General features: G+C 41.5%; 1 protein-coding gene and 1 non-coding gene across 3 annotated transcripts in view; one reads left to right on the forward strand and one right to left on the reverse strand.

Annotated features, from left to right (window-relative positions):
* uggt1 (UDP-glucose glycoprotein glucosyltransferase 1) overlaps window positions 1–17,115 on the reverse strand; it is a 146,045-nt gene that overhangs the window by 124,342 nt on the left and 4,588 nt on the right. The gene's annotated exons all lie outside the window — the stretch shown is intronic.
* On the forward strand, window positions 6,977–7,048 carry trnaa-ugc (transfer RNA alanine (anticodon UGC)). Its single transcript has one exon. It is a non-coding gene; the product is annotated as a tRNA-Ala (tRNA).

Below are 17,115 nucleotides of genomic sequence, written 5' to 3' on the forward strand. Positions count from 1 at the left end.
TGACTTTATTTTGCTACTTGGTATGTTAAACCTATTACATATAATATCTCAACTTAAATACTTGGTAGCATAGAACTTAATTGCTGAAAAAAAAATGGGGAACATAATGAGACCCTTTGAAATTTGGCATTCTTGCATTTATCCAGAGCGGAATAAAAAAAAGACTTCAACAATGTCTTTTTTTAAAAGCAGTGTACAACGTCAACACTTCAAGATCCAAGTATTGTTTGAATTCTGTTATAAACCTAACAGTACTGAATTCCATGCCACTTTGGACCATTCATTATTCTGCTGTATCAGGTTTATTAACAATTCACCCACTGACACCTGGTTTCATACAAGTGCTCTGGTGACTGCAACCAGGTAGGCCTTTTGTTTCCTTAAATGCAGCTTTCAAACTAATACAAACATGTGATGTTTTTTCACAAAACACTGCACTGCAAATGGAATCAGTTTCACTTTCCAAAATTAGGGAATTGCGGATAATATGGACTAAGTTTATTTTACCTGACATTCAAAGATGTAGTTCATTCAGAACTGAAGCCAAGTTTTACTTTTAATGTTTTCTAAGGACAGGATATTGTCCGGTTATTCATCAACTGTTCACTGGCCTAATTTAGTAAGAATTTTATAATCTGTTCATTGAGGCCTATGATGTTACATCCATTGTAATATATAAACATGCAAGTCAGATCAATTACTTGTTGCTACACTCCCATAGTAATCGAGAACGTCCAAACAAGTGAATCAACTTACTGAATCTGCAAGTTTCATTCTTTGAACATGCATTCACCACATAATATGACCCCACAAACTCATACACGTCTCCTTCACAAATATTTCTGTATTATTGAACTAGAGTATGAGAGGCATCACCAACAGCACTAACATGAGTCACACCGGCTTCTGCAGGAACTATAGTAATTACACCTCAACGTTCCTACAAATCCAAAAAACATGAGATGGAATAATTTGCATAATAATTTGCATTTCAATTCTGCTGCCCGTATAACTCTCTTACAGGCACTTGTATTGCCTGGTGTACTATCCCTTTTAAAAGATGAATGCTCACGGGGTAAATGGTTGTTTAAACCAGAAGTAAACCAAGAAATACTTAATTAAAATTACTCAGCAGGTCAGACAGCAGTAGCAAGTCCAAAGGTAATTCAGAATTTCAGAAAGCCCTTTTCCAGCATTTCTATTTTTTCTGAAGATGGAGCACACTTTATGCTCTTTGTGTCTCTGACTGATTCCAGTCCAATGCACACAATGGTGAGGAAACCAATGAAGGGAAAAATCTTGTCTTCACCGATCTATCTGTCACTGTCAATGATAATATTGGCATACTACATATTGCAGTACTCATCTAAACAAAGCACCATCTTCATTTTCAGGATACTCTCCACCATGGTGTGTGGCACCATGCTAAATGGAAGTGATTTTGAACAGAGCTAGCAACTCAAAACATGGCTTCCATGAGGCACCATAGGTCATTTAGAGTCATAGAGTCATAGAGTCATTGAGATGTACAGCATGGAAACAGACCCTTCGGTCTACATTATCCATGCCAACCAGATATCCTAGCCTAATCTAGTCCCATTTGCCAACACTTGGCCCATATCCCTCTAAAATCTTCCTATTCATATACCTGTCCAGATACCTTTTAAATACTGCCATTGTATAGTCTCGAACACTTCATCTAGCAGCTCATTCCATTCATACACCACCCTCATTGTGAAAATGTTGCCCCTTAGGTCACTTTTAAATGTTTCCCCTTTCATGCTAAACCTATGCCCTCTAGTTCTGGACTCCCCCATCTCAGGGAAAAGACATTGAAGTTTATAAAATCATAAATAGACAATGATCAAGTCACCCTTAGCCTCTGATGCTGCAGAGAAAAACAGCCCCAACCTATTCAGTCGCACCTTGTAGCTCAAACCCTCCAACTCTGGAAACATCCTTGTAAATCTCTTCGAAACCCTTCCTGTAGGAGGGAGACCAGAACTGCACACAATATTTGAAAAGTGGCTGAACCAATGTCCTGCACAGCTGCAACATGACCTCCCAACTCCTATCCTCAATGCTCTGATCAGTAAAGGAAAGCATACCGAATACCTTCTTCACTATCCTATCTCCCTGCGTCAGCAAGGAATTATGAACCTGCACTCCAAGGTCTTTGTTCAGCAACACTCACTAGGACGTTATCATTAAGTATATAAGTCCTGCTCTGATTTGCCTTTCCAAAATGCAGCATCTTGCATTTATCTAAATTAAACTCCGTCTCACACTCCTCGGCCCATTGGCCTACCTGATCAAGATCCTGTTGTACCCGAAGGTAACCTTCTTCACTGTCCACTACACCTACCTGCAAAATTTACTAACTATACCTGCTATGCTCATATCCAAATCATTTTTATACAAGATGAAAAGCAGTGGATCCAGCACCAATCCCTGGGGAACACCACAGGTCATAGGCCTCCAGTTTGAAAAGCAACCCTCCAACACCACCTTCTATCCTCTACCATCCAAATGGCTAGTTCTCCTTGTATTCCACGATATCTAATCTTGCTAACCAATCTACCATAAGGAGCCTTATTGAATGTCTTACTGACGTCCAAAGAGGAGGTTGAATAGTTCATCAACTTCACCAACACATTCCAACCTAACCTTAAATTCACCTGGACCATCTCAGATACCTCCCTCCCCTTCCTGAACCTCTCCATCGACGGTGACTAACTCACTGACATCTCCTACAAACTCACTGACTCCACAGCTACCTGGATTATACCTCTTCCCATCCTGCCTCCCATAAAAATGCTGCCCCTTAGGTCACTTTTAAATGTTTCCCCTTTCATGCTAAACCTATGCTCTCTAGTTCTGGACTCCCCCATCTCAAGGAAAAGACATTGTCTATTTACCCTTATTCCCAATTCCTCTGCCTAAGCCGCATCTGCTCCCAGGAGTACAGTTCCACCACAGAACACACCAGATGGCTTCCTTCTTTAAAGACCACAATTTCCCCTCCCACGTGGTTGATGATGCCCTCCTGAACATCTCATCCACTTCCCACACCTCCGCCCTCGATCTCTACCCCTCCAACCGCAATAAAGACAGAACCCCTCTGGTCCTCGCCTTCCGTCCTATCAATCTCTGTGTACATCGCATCATCCTCTGCCATTTCCGCCACCTACAAACAGACCCCACCACCAGAGATGTATTTCCCTCCCACTCCATCCGCTTTCCATAAAGACTGTTCACTCTGCGACTGCTTCGTCAGGTCCACAGACCCCCAACAACCCACCCTTCCCTCCTGGCACCTTCACCTGCACTGCAGAAATTGCAAAGCCTGCGCCCACACCTCCCCCCTCACCTCCGTCCAAGGCCCCAAAAGGAGTCTTTCACATCCATCAACGTTTCACCTGCACTTCCACCATGTCACTTACTGTATTATTGCACCCAATGCAGTCTCCTCTACATTGGGGAGACAGGACACCTACTTGCAGAGTGCTTCAGAGAACATCTCCGGGACACTCACACCAACCAATGCCACCACCCCATGACTGAACACTTCAACGCCCCCTCTCACTCCATCAAGGACATGCAGGTCCTGAGCCTCCTCCATCGCCACTCCCTAACCACCCGATGCCTGGAGGAAGAACGCCTCATCTATTGCCTTGGGATCCTCCAATCCCATGGCATAATGTGGATTTCACCAGTTTCTTCATTTCCCCTCCCCCCACCTTACCCCAGTTCCAACCTTCCAGCTCAGCACCACCTTCATGACCTGTCCATCTTTCTTCCCACTTATCCACTCCGATCTATCACCATTACCTCCACCTATCACACTCTCAGCTACCTTCCCCCCAGCCCCAATCCCTCGGCTCTCAGCCTCATTCCTGATGAAGGGCTTTTGCTCAAAACGTTGATTTTCCTGCTCCTTGGATGCTGCCTGACCTGCTGTACTTTTCGAGCACCACACCCTCAACTCCATATAGATCATGTCCACCTCTCTGCCCTCATCAATTCTCTTTGTTACTTCTTCAAAAAACTCAATCACGTTCATGAGACATGATTTCCCAAGCACAAAGCCAGGTTGACTAGTCCTAATCAGTCTTTGCCTTTCAGAATACATATAAATCCTGTCTCTCAGGATTCCCTCCAACAACTTGCCCACCACCGATGTTGGCCTCACCGGTCTACTGTTCCCTAGCCTTGCCTTACCACCTTTCTTAAACAGTGGCACCACATTAGCCAGCCTCCAATCTTCTGGCACCTCACCTGCGACAATCATTGATACAAATATCTCAGCAAGGGGTCCAGCAATCACTTCCCTATTTTCCCACAGAGTTCGAGGGTACACCTGATTTGAAGCAATACAATTGTATTCAGCCACAATCTTTAAATTCTCGGCTAGTATATCCCACATTCTACTACTACCATCCATCAAAGAATGCAGGAGGATATGTCAGGAGCAGCACTAAGCATATCTAAAAATGAGGTGAAGCTCGTGAAGATACAACATAGCAGGAGCAACATGCAACAACAGACAGATTCCAGCATCCGCAGTAATTTGCTTTTATGCAACAGACAGAGCTAGGCACCCTACACCCAGTGGGTCATGTTTTAGTTCTGCAGTCCCAATGTATCTGTGAATAGTACATGACAACTAAATAACTTACAGGAAGAGGAAGCTTTGCAAAAATACCCATCCCAAGGATGGGAGAGCCCAACACATCAGAACAAAAGAAAAGAAGTGGCAACCATCTTCAGTCATAAGACCTAACAAGGTTACCTATGTAGGTCTCTTCCTGTGGTCCGGAGCATCACAAAACCTAATTTTCAAAAAAATTTGACTCACTTCACACACAATATCAATCCTGCAATTACTATGGACTCTGACAATATTCCAGCAATAGTATTGGTGGAGTCTTGTGCTCCAGAACAAGCCATGCCCCTAGACAAGCTGTTCCAGTACATCAACAATACAGATGTCTAGCCAACAACGTGGAAAATTGTCCAGGCCCACAGATCCAAGCCAAACACACCCTGATCATTTTAATTTGATCATAAGCATACATTGTGAAAGGGATTGGCAACAGTGTTATGAAGCGGCACATTCTCAGCAATTACTGGCTTACTGATGCTCAGTTTGGCTTGCATCAGGATCACTCAGCAACTGACCTTATTACAGCCTCGGAGCAAACAACACAGAAGAGCTGAATATCAAACGCAATCAGACTGGCTACCCTTGACATCAAGACTGCATTTGAGTGAGTGTGAGTGAGAGTGACTGGTTGGAGTCATACCTATCACAAATGAGTAGAATTTTTATTGGAGGTCAATCATCACCGTCCCAAGACATCACTACATGAGTTCCTCAAGGTAGTGTCCGAGTCACTTAACCAACTCAGCTGCTTCAATGACCCTTCTTCCATTTAAAAGGACAGAAGTGAGGACACTGAAACAATCATGTCTTATTCAGTCTTGGGCTACTAAGTAGCAAGTAACGTTCACATCAAACAAATACAGGCAAAGACAATCTCCCTTCACATTCAATGGCATCATCATTGCTGAAACTCCACTGTCAATATCTTGATGGTTTCTACTGACCAGGCAGCATTAAATTAGGACATGTCTGTCTGATCCTGACTTGGATTTAAACTGGTTCCAGGCATAACTTATGGGAGTAACTAACAGCTGTTATGCCACCAAGCTCGAACTTTTTGCACTCTGAACCAGCGTGCAGAATTTAGACAGTAAAAGGTCAACAGGCAACTGCAGCGCATGACATCTCACACTTAATTCCTCTAAAACCAGTGTATTCCATCTGTACAATGTTAGTGCCAAAAATGAACTGCATATCAACATGGTGGTCAGAGACTAATGGATGATTCCAAAACAAAATTCTGGATAGAACTTTATCCTTCCAGGAATATCTGAACAGGAAAATAAAATCATTAAGCAAATCTGCTGGATCCACATGGAGTGCAGCTGCCACAACACTCCAGACTTCAACACTTTCTGGATCAAAGCAGAGTATTGTGCACCTGCTGGCATAGGTCAACACACTCACATTTTGTTGGCACTCAACTGAATGTAATAATGTGAATAATAACTGAAACCTTTCCTTCAACTCCACTCCTCGTACCTCCTACCCTCATAAATAACATCCCCACCAATCAAGTGACCAAAGAAAATTCGCAGCCTGACTGAAACCCATTCACACTGCACTTCAATTACCATTTTACACTTTCAATTCATCTAAGCGCTTTCCTCGTCGGTGATCTATATGAAATACCCATCCTGAGCAAAATCTACTAGGAGGCATTTTTTGACAAAGGAATGGGGAACACAAAGTCAGTGGCATGGTTTGAACTACAACAGCAGGACTGGTCCTTGCTAAACAGGTTCAAGACAAGCCAGGGTTCCTACAGCTTCAACAATGGAACCTTAGTGGAGAGACATTGACAATGCTGCACTTCATTGAGGAGTGTTCTCTCAATAGATTCAATGCAAGACTAATCACGTTAAAGTCAGCAAATGGGCAGTTATCACTTGGCTTGGTAGATTTCCATTCATGAAAATAAAGCTCTTCAGCTTTAGCTTTACCCGCCAATCCAACTGTAACTCTTTTTAAGTGCTATAGGAAAGATGTTGTTAAACTTGAAAGGGTTCAGAAAAGATTTAGAAAGATGTTGTCAGGGTTGGAGGGTTTGAGCTATAAGGAGAGGCTGAATAGGCTGTGACTACTTTCCCTGGAGCATCAGAGGCTAAGTTGTGATCTGAATAGAAGTTTATAAAATCACGAAGGGCATGGATAAAGTGAATAGCAAGAGTTTTTTTCCCTGGGGTGGGCCAAGTCCAAAACTAGAGAGCATAGATTTAAGATGAGAGGGGAACAGTTTAAAAGGGACCTGAGCAGCAACGTTTTCACGCAGACAGTGGTGCATGTATGGAATGAGCTGCCAGATCTGTAGGGGATGTAGCTCAGTGGTAGAGCGCATGCTTTGCATGTATGAGGCCCCGGGTTCAATCCCCGGCATCTCCACAGGTAACTTTTTTCTCAGTTCTCAGTTCGGCACGGTGGCACAGTGGTTAGCACTGCTGCCTCACAGCGCCAGGGACCTGGGTTCAATTCCCGCCTCAGGCGACTGACTGTGTGGAGTTTGCACGTTCTCCCCGTGTCTGCGTGGGTTTCCTCCGGGTGCTCCGGTTTCCTCCCACAGTCCAAAGATGTGCGGGTCAGGTGAATTGGCCATGCTAAATTGCCCGTAGTGTTAGGTAAGGGGTATATGTAGGGGTATGGGTGGGTTGCACTTCGGCGGGTCGGTGTGGACTTGTTGGCCCGAAGGGCCTGTTTCCACACTGTAAGTAATCTAATCTAAAAATGGTAGAGGCTGGTCCAATTACAACATCTAAATGGCATCTGAATAGGTACACAGGTACATGAATAGGATAGGGTTAGAGGGAAATGGGCCAAATACTAGCAAATGGGACTAGATTATTTAAGGATATCTGGTCAGCATGTACAAGTTGGACCACAGGGTTTGTTTCCATGCTGTACAACTCTATGACTCAACTGGCCTTATTCACCCATTTACCATTTTGAAAAAAAAATAATTTGTGGGATATGGACATAGCTGGCTGGTCAAGCATATTTTGCCCACATCCCTAGTTGCCCTTGACATGGGGATGATGCGCTGCCTTCTTGAACCATTGTAGTCCATGTTATCACAAAGCTGTTTCCTTTTTCTAAAAGCTGTTTCTTTTCTCAAGGATACTATGTCCTTGCTTTTTTTCAGAGGGGTCATAAACACTCCAGGTGCTGACTAGTCTGGTTTGGTACAGAGATTAAAAATATTGAGAGGCCTTTTTGTTTATATGTAGGCAGATGAGACTTCAGGGCAAAGTGGACACGTTTTAGAAGGGGCCTGGTCAGCTCTGTACCTGAGCAGTTCAGTCCAGAACTGGTTAGGAGTTCAACAGGGAGCTGTGTGAGAACAACCTCTCTCTCCCTCTTTCTGCCCTTCTAACTTCAACCTGTAAGTATTTGTTCTTTTTTTTTCAAAACTTTTTTTAAGGAGATTTCTTATTGGGACTATTGTGTATATTCGGAACAGCATAATTTAGTCTAGTTTGGATAGACTGAGTTCTGTAGGGGTTCTTTATTCTGTTCTTGAGTTTCATTGTGTAATTTTGCGAATACATTTTGTCTGTTCTAAAACCTGGTAGTCAATCTAGCTAACTTACTCCAGGTAACTCTCACTGTACATTTAACGAAACAAATTGCAAAGTTAAGGTCTGTGGCTGCCTGCTCAAGAGTGCTTCGACTCGTCTGTTACAGTCCATAACAGATTGGGGGCTCCTTGCGGATTTTAAACAGCAAGTGGTAGGTGCTAGTATCTTTATTTCGGGTGTTAGTTTGGTTGAGTAGACAAAGCTTGTAATAGTAATGGCTCTTTCAGTTGCCAAACATTTTCTGGAAGTGGATGCGGTGACTTTGAAAGTTTTGCAAAAGGTGAATAAGACCAAGCTGCAGGAATGAGCAGACCAAGTGGGATTGGACTTGCCTGTTTCTGAGAGGAAAGGAGAGATAATCACAGCAGTGGTTCAGCATTTAATCTTGCTGGTGAAACCATCAGAATCTATCGAGATGGCAAGAATTCAATTGCAAATGAAGCAGATGGAGTTAGAGGCAAGAGGTAAGGAAAGGGCAGCAGAAATGGTACAGTTTGAGTTACAATTAAAAGCAGGAGAGGGAGAAAAAAGACAGCAGCGGAACAGAGAGGAAGAGAGAGCATTGACCTTCAGGAACTGACACTTAAAAAGGAAAATCAGCTTAAAAGGTTGGAGATAAAGGCTGAGGGTAGGCTTAGTGAGGAAGAGAGTGAGGATGAGCAAGCCCCTGGTAGTCAGAAGCCCAGTGCCAAACTGTTTAAGCACGTTCAAGCATTGCCTAAATTTCATGAGAAGGATGTGGAAGCCTGTCATCTCATTTGAAAGGGTGGCTAACAAATGTGGTGGGCAGTGGTAATGTGGGTTTTGTTCATCTAAATGAAACTTGTAGGTTGGGTGAGCAAGGTATCTGCATCACTATCAGAGGGGGATTCTGGGGAGTATGAGAAGATGAAAAAAGCTATTTCAAGTGCATATCAGCTTGTACCAGAAGTTTATAGACAATGTTTCAGCAATGCAAGGGGGGTCCCAGGTCAAACCTATATTAAGTTTGAAAGGATCAAACAAAGTAATTTCAATAGCTGGATAAGCGTTTCAAAAATCAAACAAACCTATAATGCCCCTATGTCGCCCCGCTCCGCCTTCAATTGAAGCAATAGTTTTACCTCCATCTTTATTCTGGATCCTGGAGAGAGAGAGAGAACAATCGCCCATGTGTACAGAGACATGAGTTCATGGTCTTCTCTCAAACAACAGTTTCTCAATGAATTGTATAGCTATTTTATGGGAGGAGCATCCAGATACAGCAACATATATATTAATTGGGTGACCGTAACAATCAATGAGTTATCAATCGCAGAGATCCAAACTCTTTACTGTTATACAATGAATGTTTTTAACCTTGTAAACTGGATTCATACAATGGATACTTTTCCCCTTATTAGCTGACCTTGCATACTGAATGCTTCCAATATTGTTAAATGGCTCTACAAAATGACTGTTTTTTCACCTTGTTAACCCATTACCCCTTGCCTCCAGCACCCCATTGTTAACTCTAAGTTCTTATCTGATCTGAGTCATGCTTAGCTGAACCTCATTTCACAAAGCTCACAACTTAATTCTTTCCCTGCCTGCTTATACCTTATACATTCGCATTTAGAGAGGCAATTATTTTGGAAGAATTCAAAAATTCACTGCCTGAAGTAGTGCAAACTCATGTGGAAGAGCAAAGAATTAAAACGGCAAGGTTAACCGGAAGTGGCTGACATTACGAGCTGGTCCATAAACACAGTTTGGCTTCTAGAATCAATTTCAGTCCATAATGGATAGAAACTGGGGCAAAGAGAAATCCTCACGTGGAAAGGGAAAGATAGGATCTTCACTGAGAGCTAAGGATAACTTACAACAGGGTAAAAAAGAAACCCTTGAGGGGGACAAAGAAGTTAAAAAGCTCTGGTATTTTCATTGCAATAAAGTGGGTGACACGAAATCAGTGTTGGTGGGCTAGGAGAAAGCCAAACGTAGGAAAACCAGAGAAGCCTGGAAGTTTTGTTAGGCTAATAACAAAAAGCACAAGGAAAGTTAGATAACTGCCTCAGAGTGTACAAGATGATCAGAGGTTGATTAAGGAAGAAGTGAAAGATCTGCTTAAAAAAAAATTCATGCAAGGGTAAAGTTTATTCACAAAGGCCAGGTGAACAGATTACAATATTAAGGGACACAGGATTCTCTCTGTCTGTGATGCTGAAGGATGAGAAGATATGTACTCCTGAGCGTCTATTGCCATAAAAGGTACCAGTAACAGAAATTCATGGTGAGACAAAAAGTGCTTATTTATGTAAAGCAAGCTAGAGACCCAGAGAAGAGTGGAGAATTTGTGGTAGGAGTACTAGACAAACTCAGTTCCAAGAATATATTTGTCCTTGTAAATGATATAGTTGATTCACCAGGAGGCATGCTGCCTACTCTAGTTGGAACACCAATGGAGACTCAGGCAACTGAAGAAATGAAGGATCTTCATTCATGAATTTTCCCTGATTGTGTGGTCACAAGATCACAGAAGCACAAGTTGAAGCAAGAGAGATCAAAAGGCACAGATAAGGAAGCTGACATAGCTTTATCCAAGACCTATTTTGATTGGATAAGTGGAATAGAGCAGGAGCAAATAGGTAAACATTCAAGTATCTTTAGCTCTGCTAAGCTGATCGAGTTACAACAGAAAGTTGAGAACTTAAAAAAATTATATCAAAAGGCATTTACAGAGAAGCAGAGTGAATGCATCTGTGTGTTATTACTTGACAAATGATGTCTTAATGAGGAAATGGAGACCATTACAATTTTAAGCAGATGAGAAACAGGAAGAGATTCATCAAATTGTTTTGACAGTAGGGGGTAGAAAAGAGGTGCAGTGAGTGGCGCATGAGCTACCACTTGGAGGTGATTTAGGGGTGAGGAAAATGCAGGCTAATATACAAAGACATTTTTACTGGCCTGGACTACACAAGGATGTAGTTGAATTTTGCCAGTCACCTGATCGAAAAACCACAGGCAGTAATAAAACCTACACCTTTAATACCTATTCCAGCATTTGGAGAAACCTTTCACAATAGTCTTGATTGATTGCATAGGTCCTCTACCTCAGACAAAAAGTGGGAGTAAGTATTTATTAACAATAATGAATTTGTCGATTAGATTTCCAGAGGCAATCCCATTGCACAACATCACAGCTAAAAGGGTTATAGAAGAATTACTTAATTTTTTTTAACTAGATATGGACTACCAATAGAGATCAAGGATCAAAATCCACATCCACACTATTCAAGGGGGTTATGGATAACCTGGGAATAAAGCAAGTACTGTTTTTACCATCCAGAATCATAGGGGGCGCAGAGAAATGCATCAAACACTTTTGACCATATTGACGGCTTAAGAGCAGGATTATTCAGATGATTGGGGTAAGGGAATTCTGTCTGTACTTTTTGCGATCAGAGATGCATCAAATGAATCAACCAAATTCAGCCCATTTTTATTAATTTTTGGGCATGAAGGAAGCGGATCATTAAAATTGATTAAGGAAAATTTAATAAGTCAAAATTCAGAGACCACCCATTTGGACTGTGTGTCAAATTTTAGAGAATGATTCAATACAGCTGGAGAGTTGGCTAGATGGCATTTAAAGGTGTCACAGCATACAATGAAACAGGAAGTGAATAAGATATCACAAATTTGCAATTTTTCAACTGGGGATATTGTATTGGTATTACTTCTAGTAACAGGTGACCTTTAAAAGTAAGGTTGAGTGGACCACATTGAGAGGAAGTTGAGTGAGGTGAATTACTTGATAAGAACTCCAGACAGAAAGAAATCTCTCAGTGAGTCATGTTAATATCCTCAAAATTATTTTGATAGGGAGGAAAGCAAGAGGAGAAGGTGTTAATGATTACAGTACAGAAGGAAGAACCAAGTACAGAGGATACTGAATTGAACATTCCTCAAATCAAATTGGATAATGAGGAAGTTGTAAAAAATTGGGATAAATTATTGAGTTACCTTTCATAAGAAAATCAAAATTACCTGAAAGAGTTATTACTATCACATGGGGAGATATACAGAAATAAATTGGGAAATACTAACCTAATTTTGCATGATGTAGAGATAGGAGATGCTGTTATGATTAAGCAACATATTTTTAGGCATAACCCTCTACAGTTGGCACAGGTTCAGGAGGAGATAGAGCACATGCTCCAAGATAGCATAATCAAAGGGAGTTACAGTGACTGGAGCTCACCCACAGTCATAGTGCCAAAGTCAGATGTTACCCAATGGTTATGTTTGGACTATTGCAAAGTCAACATCATTACAAAGACTGATGCATATCCAATTCCATAGACAGAGCACAGTGTCAAAAAAGTGGGACAAGCAACTTACATTTCGAAGTTGGGCTTGCTCAGAGGCTACTGGCAAGTACCTCTGTCAGAGGGAGCAAAGGCAATTCAACTTTCATAATGCCAAATGGACTACATCATTCAAAGTCATGCCATTTAGTATGAAAAGCATTCCAGACACGTTTCAGAGACTGACTAATAACATCATTGCCGGATTACACAACTGTTTGGTGTATATTGATGACTTGGTGATTTTTAAGTCACTCATAGAAGGAACATTTACAGCATTTATCGGACATGTTTGATCGACTTCGGAAGGTGGGCTTGGTGGTAAAACTAGCTAAGAGTGAATTTGCCAAAGCCCAAATCACCTTCCTGGGCCATATCACTGGACATGGACAAATGGCCCTACAGGATGCAAAAATGAAAATAATTGGGGAATTTCCCCACACTGTTGATGAAAGAAGCAGTACTACGTATCCTGGGATTGAGTGGATTTTACCGAAAGTTTGTGCCAAATTTTAGCAGTGTGGCTGCTTCACTCACGAAATTGTTTAAAAACAGGGCAAGACGTTTCAGTGGACAGTGGACTGTCAACAGGCATTTGACAGCCTAAAAACTGTGTTAACCACTGCCCCAGTATTAGCCACACCGGATTGCAAGAAGCCTTTCAAGGTGGCTATCAATGCCAGTGATGTGGGGGTCAGCATGGTGCTCCTGCAGGAGGATGACGAGGGAATAGAAAGACCCATCAGGTATTTTTCCAGAAAGTTGAACGTTCATCAACAGAAATATTCAACTGTGGAGAGAAAGAGACTTTAAGCTTGGTGTTGGCATTCCAGCATTTCAGTGTTTACATTACCAGCAATGCATCTGAGACAATCATATACACTGATCATAATCCATTGACATTTGTGGAAACTTTTAAGGACAGAAATGTCAGAGTTTGTTGTTGTAGCCATTCAATTTGACAATTGTGCATGTAGCAGGTCGCGAAAACATGATTGCCAATGTGTTATCAAGACTCAAATGAGATACAGCGGCATTCGATGACGAGTGTGCCATGGTCTGAATTTGCAGGTGGTTATGGATGTTTGCATGTTTATAGTTAATACAGCATATATGTGCGTTTAGACTACTAATTGGATTTTTGAAGGGTTTTAAAAATGAAACCAACTTTTGGTATTGATTTTTTTTTGAAAGGGGAAGCAATGTCACAAAGCTGGTTCCTTTCTTCTAAAAGCTGCTCCTTTTCTCAAGGATACTATGTCCTTGTGTTTTTCAGAGGGGTCGTAAGTGCTCCTGGTGCTGATTGGACTGGTTTGATGCCGAGATTAAAAGGCATTGAAAGGCCGTTTTGTTTATATGTAAACAGACGAGACTTCAGGTCAAATGGGTCATGCTTTAGAAGTGACCTGTATAATGAAAAGGGGAGTGATCAGCTCTCTAGCTGAGCAGTTCAGATCACAACTGGTTAGGAGTTCAACAGGGAGCTGTGTGAAAATAAACTCTCTCTTTCTGCCCTTCTAACATCAACCTGTAAGCATCTGTTCCTTTTTTTAAAAAAAACTTTTTTTTAAAAGGAGGGTTGCTTATTGGGACTGTTGTGCATATTTGGAATAGTATAATTAAGCCTAGTTTGGATAGACTGAGTTCTGTAGGAGCTCTTTGTTCTTTGTGCAATTTTGCAAATACAATTTTGTCTGCTTTAAAACCTGGTCGTCAACCTAGCTAGCTTACTCTGGGTAATTATCACTATACACTTATGAAAACAAATTGCTAAGTTATGTTCTGGGTTGCCTACTCAAGAATGTTTTGAGTGGTCTGACCTATTTCTAACAATGCATTGCAGTAAGACCCACAACTGCCGTATGGAGGAAATTCCAGGATTCTGACCCGGTGACACTGAAAGAATGGAGATATATTTCCAAGTCACGACAATAGCTGTCTTGGAGGAGAACTTTCAAGTGGTGCTGCTTCCATGTATCTGTAGTCCTTGCCCTTCTAGATGGAGTGGTCATGAGTTTGGAAGGTGCTTTCTAAGGATCTTTGGTAACTTTCTGCACTCATCCCATAGGTATTTAGATTTAGAATTTTTTGTGATGTATACTCAAGTAGTAAAGTTCAGAAGTACAGTGAAACATGTACTATGTCGTGTACAAGTACCTCGGTGCAGAATCTTAAGAACAAGGTAGAATGAAATAAAGAACAAAATTAAAAAGTAGTTATTCTTAGTACAGTATAAAAAAAAGTTTAAAGTTCAACATTACAGACTTTTCTAGTGTTAAGTAGAAAATTAAAAATAAGCTTAAAGTTTAAACGTTACAGTCTTTCTAAACTGCTTAACCATGCTGGGACCACATTTCCTCCAACAGCTTGATCTCCTATTCTTTGGCATGCTGTCCCTGAACAGTGCATTCCAGTGGTTCACTTTAGGGCCATCACCACCATGTTACCAAACGCACCATACCACACCTACCATGTAGCCAACAAAACAACGACCATTCACATCAATCCACCAGGATAGTACACACTGTGGCTACTGAGCATCAGTGATGGAGGGAGTGGATGCTTGTGGATGTGGTATCAATTAAGGAGGCTGACTTGTCCTGAATGGTGTGAAGCTGGATTGTTGTTGGAGCCGCACTCCTCCTGGCAAGTGGGGAATATGGCATCACACACCTGACACACCTAAATAGTGGATACATTTTGTGAAGTCACAAGATGAGTTATTTTCCACTGTACTCCGAGCAAGTGATCTGCTTTTGCAGCCACTGTATATATATTGAGTCTAGTTGAGCTTCTGTTCAAGAGTAAACTCAAGGATGTTGATATGAGAAATTCAGAGATGGTTACACCATTGAATGTCAAGGGGCAGTTATGAGATTTTCTCTAACTAGAGATGTCATTGCCTGATGTTTGTGTGGCATGTATGTTATTTGCTACTTGTCCATCCAAGGCTGGGCATCTGACTATCTAGTTAGATAGTTGAAACTGCTTGTAGTATAAGGGTATGTCCCTACATCTGGGCCAGGATACTGGCTCCAAATACTACATGCACTGGAGATATCACAATACATCTGAGTCATTGATGGCAATAGCTATGATGGAGTTTGGATTCACTGTAATGTTGAATACCATTTTTGTCATACTCTCTCTTCGTTACTTGCAGTTCCCACTGAACCTTACAGTTGTAGTGTTATCTTAATAGCCATCCTGCCCACTCCTTTTTTCAATTGTATTGTGATAGCATTTCAGTGAAGGAATGTCAAGGGCAATAGATCTGCTGGGCAGTCTGAGGCACAGTAGGGATCCAACATGAAGGCGTTGATTAGCAGGGCGGATGAGGAGAGACCAAAAGTCAGAAAGCCAGGAGTTGCCTCAAGTCTAAGAAGGAAGCGATACGACAAAAATAACTATTTCACTCAGGAAATGTTTATTGTTAGGTCCTGAAAATTAAACTCTGATTTTTGATCACGTTTTTAAATGATCCAAAAATAGTAGCTATTAATATTAAAACAAATCTCATGATTCTCAAGATTTCTAGTACTATTAATTGAGCAACAGTAAAGTGAAGCAATAGTAAAAGGGCAACACTAGACATAGACTCTGTTGCAAGGGTTGGAGGATTTGAGCTATAGGGAGAGGTTGAACAGGCTCGGGCTGTTTTCCCTGGAGCGTCAGAGGCTGAGAGGTGACCTTATAGAGATTTACAAAATTATGACGGGCATGGATAGGGTAAATAGGCAACGTCTTTTCCCTGGGGTCGGGGAGTCCAGAACTAGATGGCATAGGTTTAGGGTGAGAGATGAAAGATAGAAAAGAAACCTACGGGGCAACTTTTTCACACAGAGGGTGGTACGTGAATGGAATGATCTGCCAAAGGATGTGGTGGAGGCTGGTACAATTGCAACATTTAAAAGGCATTTGGATGGGTATATGAATAGGAAGGGTTTGGAGGGATATGGGCCAGATGCTGGCAGATGGGACTAGATTGGGGTGGGGGATATCTGGTCGACATGGACGGGTTGGACCAAAGGGTCTGTTTCCATGCTGTACATCTCTGTGACTCTATAACTCTAAGCGAAATAGGGCATCTGATCAACAGAAATGTGCAACTGAACTAACCTGACTGATGAATTTACCTGTGCAAGTTATGAAATGGAAATGTGAATTTGACTACATAATTTTGATTTAAAATCAGATACAGCAAGATTGCAAAAGGCAAATTTTACAAATTGTATCGAAGTAAAAGTAAAAGCAAGGTTTCCTCGATTGTCACATGTAGCAGAAATAAAAGATTGTGAAGAAGTCTTGATTAGAAGACAGCAACTTCCACACTTGCAAAGTTCATTTTCGGTGCCAGAGACTTATTGGCAGCAGTTAGCATATCAATCTCATTGATAAGGGTACTTGCACTTGCAACAAGCCTCAACATCCTGTGACAAGTTTAGCTCACAGCAACTGCTTGTCATTCAATGTTTTTCAACTGAGATAGAAAGAAAGACCTTGCTTTCATGAAGTTAACTGTGGAATAGCATGACTTGAACACTAC

Source organism: Hemiscyllium ocellatum, chromosome 13 (genome assembly GCF_020745735.1).
Source record: "Hemiscyllium ocellatum isolate sHemOce1 chromosome 13, sHemOce1.pat.X.cur, whole genome shotgun sequence".
Taxonomy (NCBI): domain Eukaryota; kingdom Metazoa; phylum Chordata; class Chondrichthyes; order Orectolobiformes; family Hemiscylliidae; genus Hemiscyllium; species Hemiscyllium ocellatum.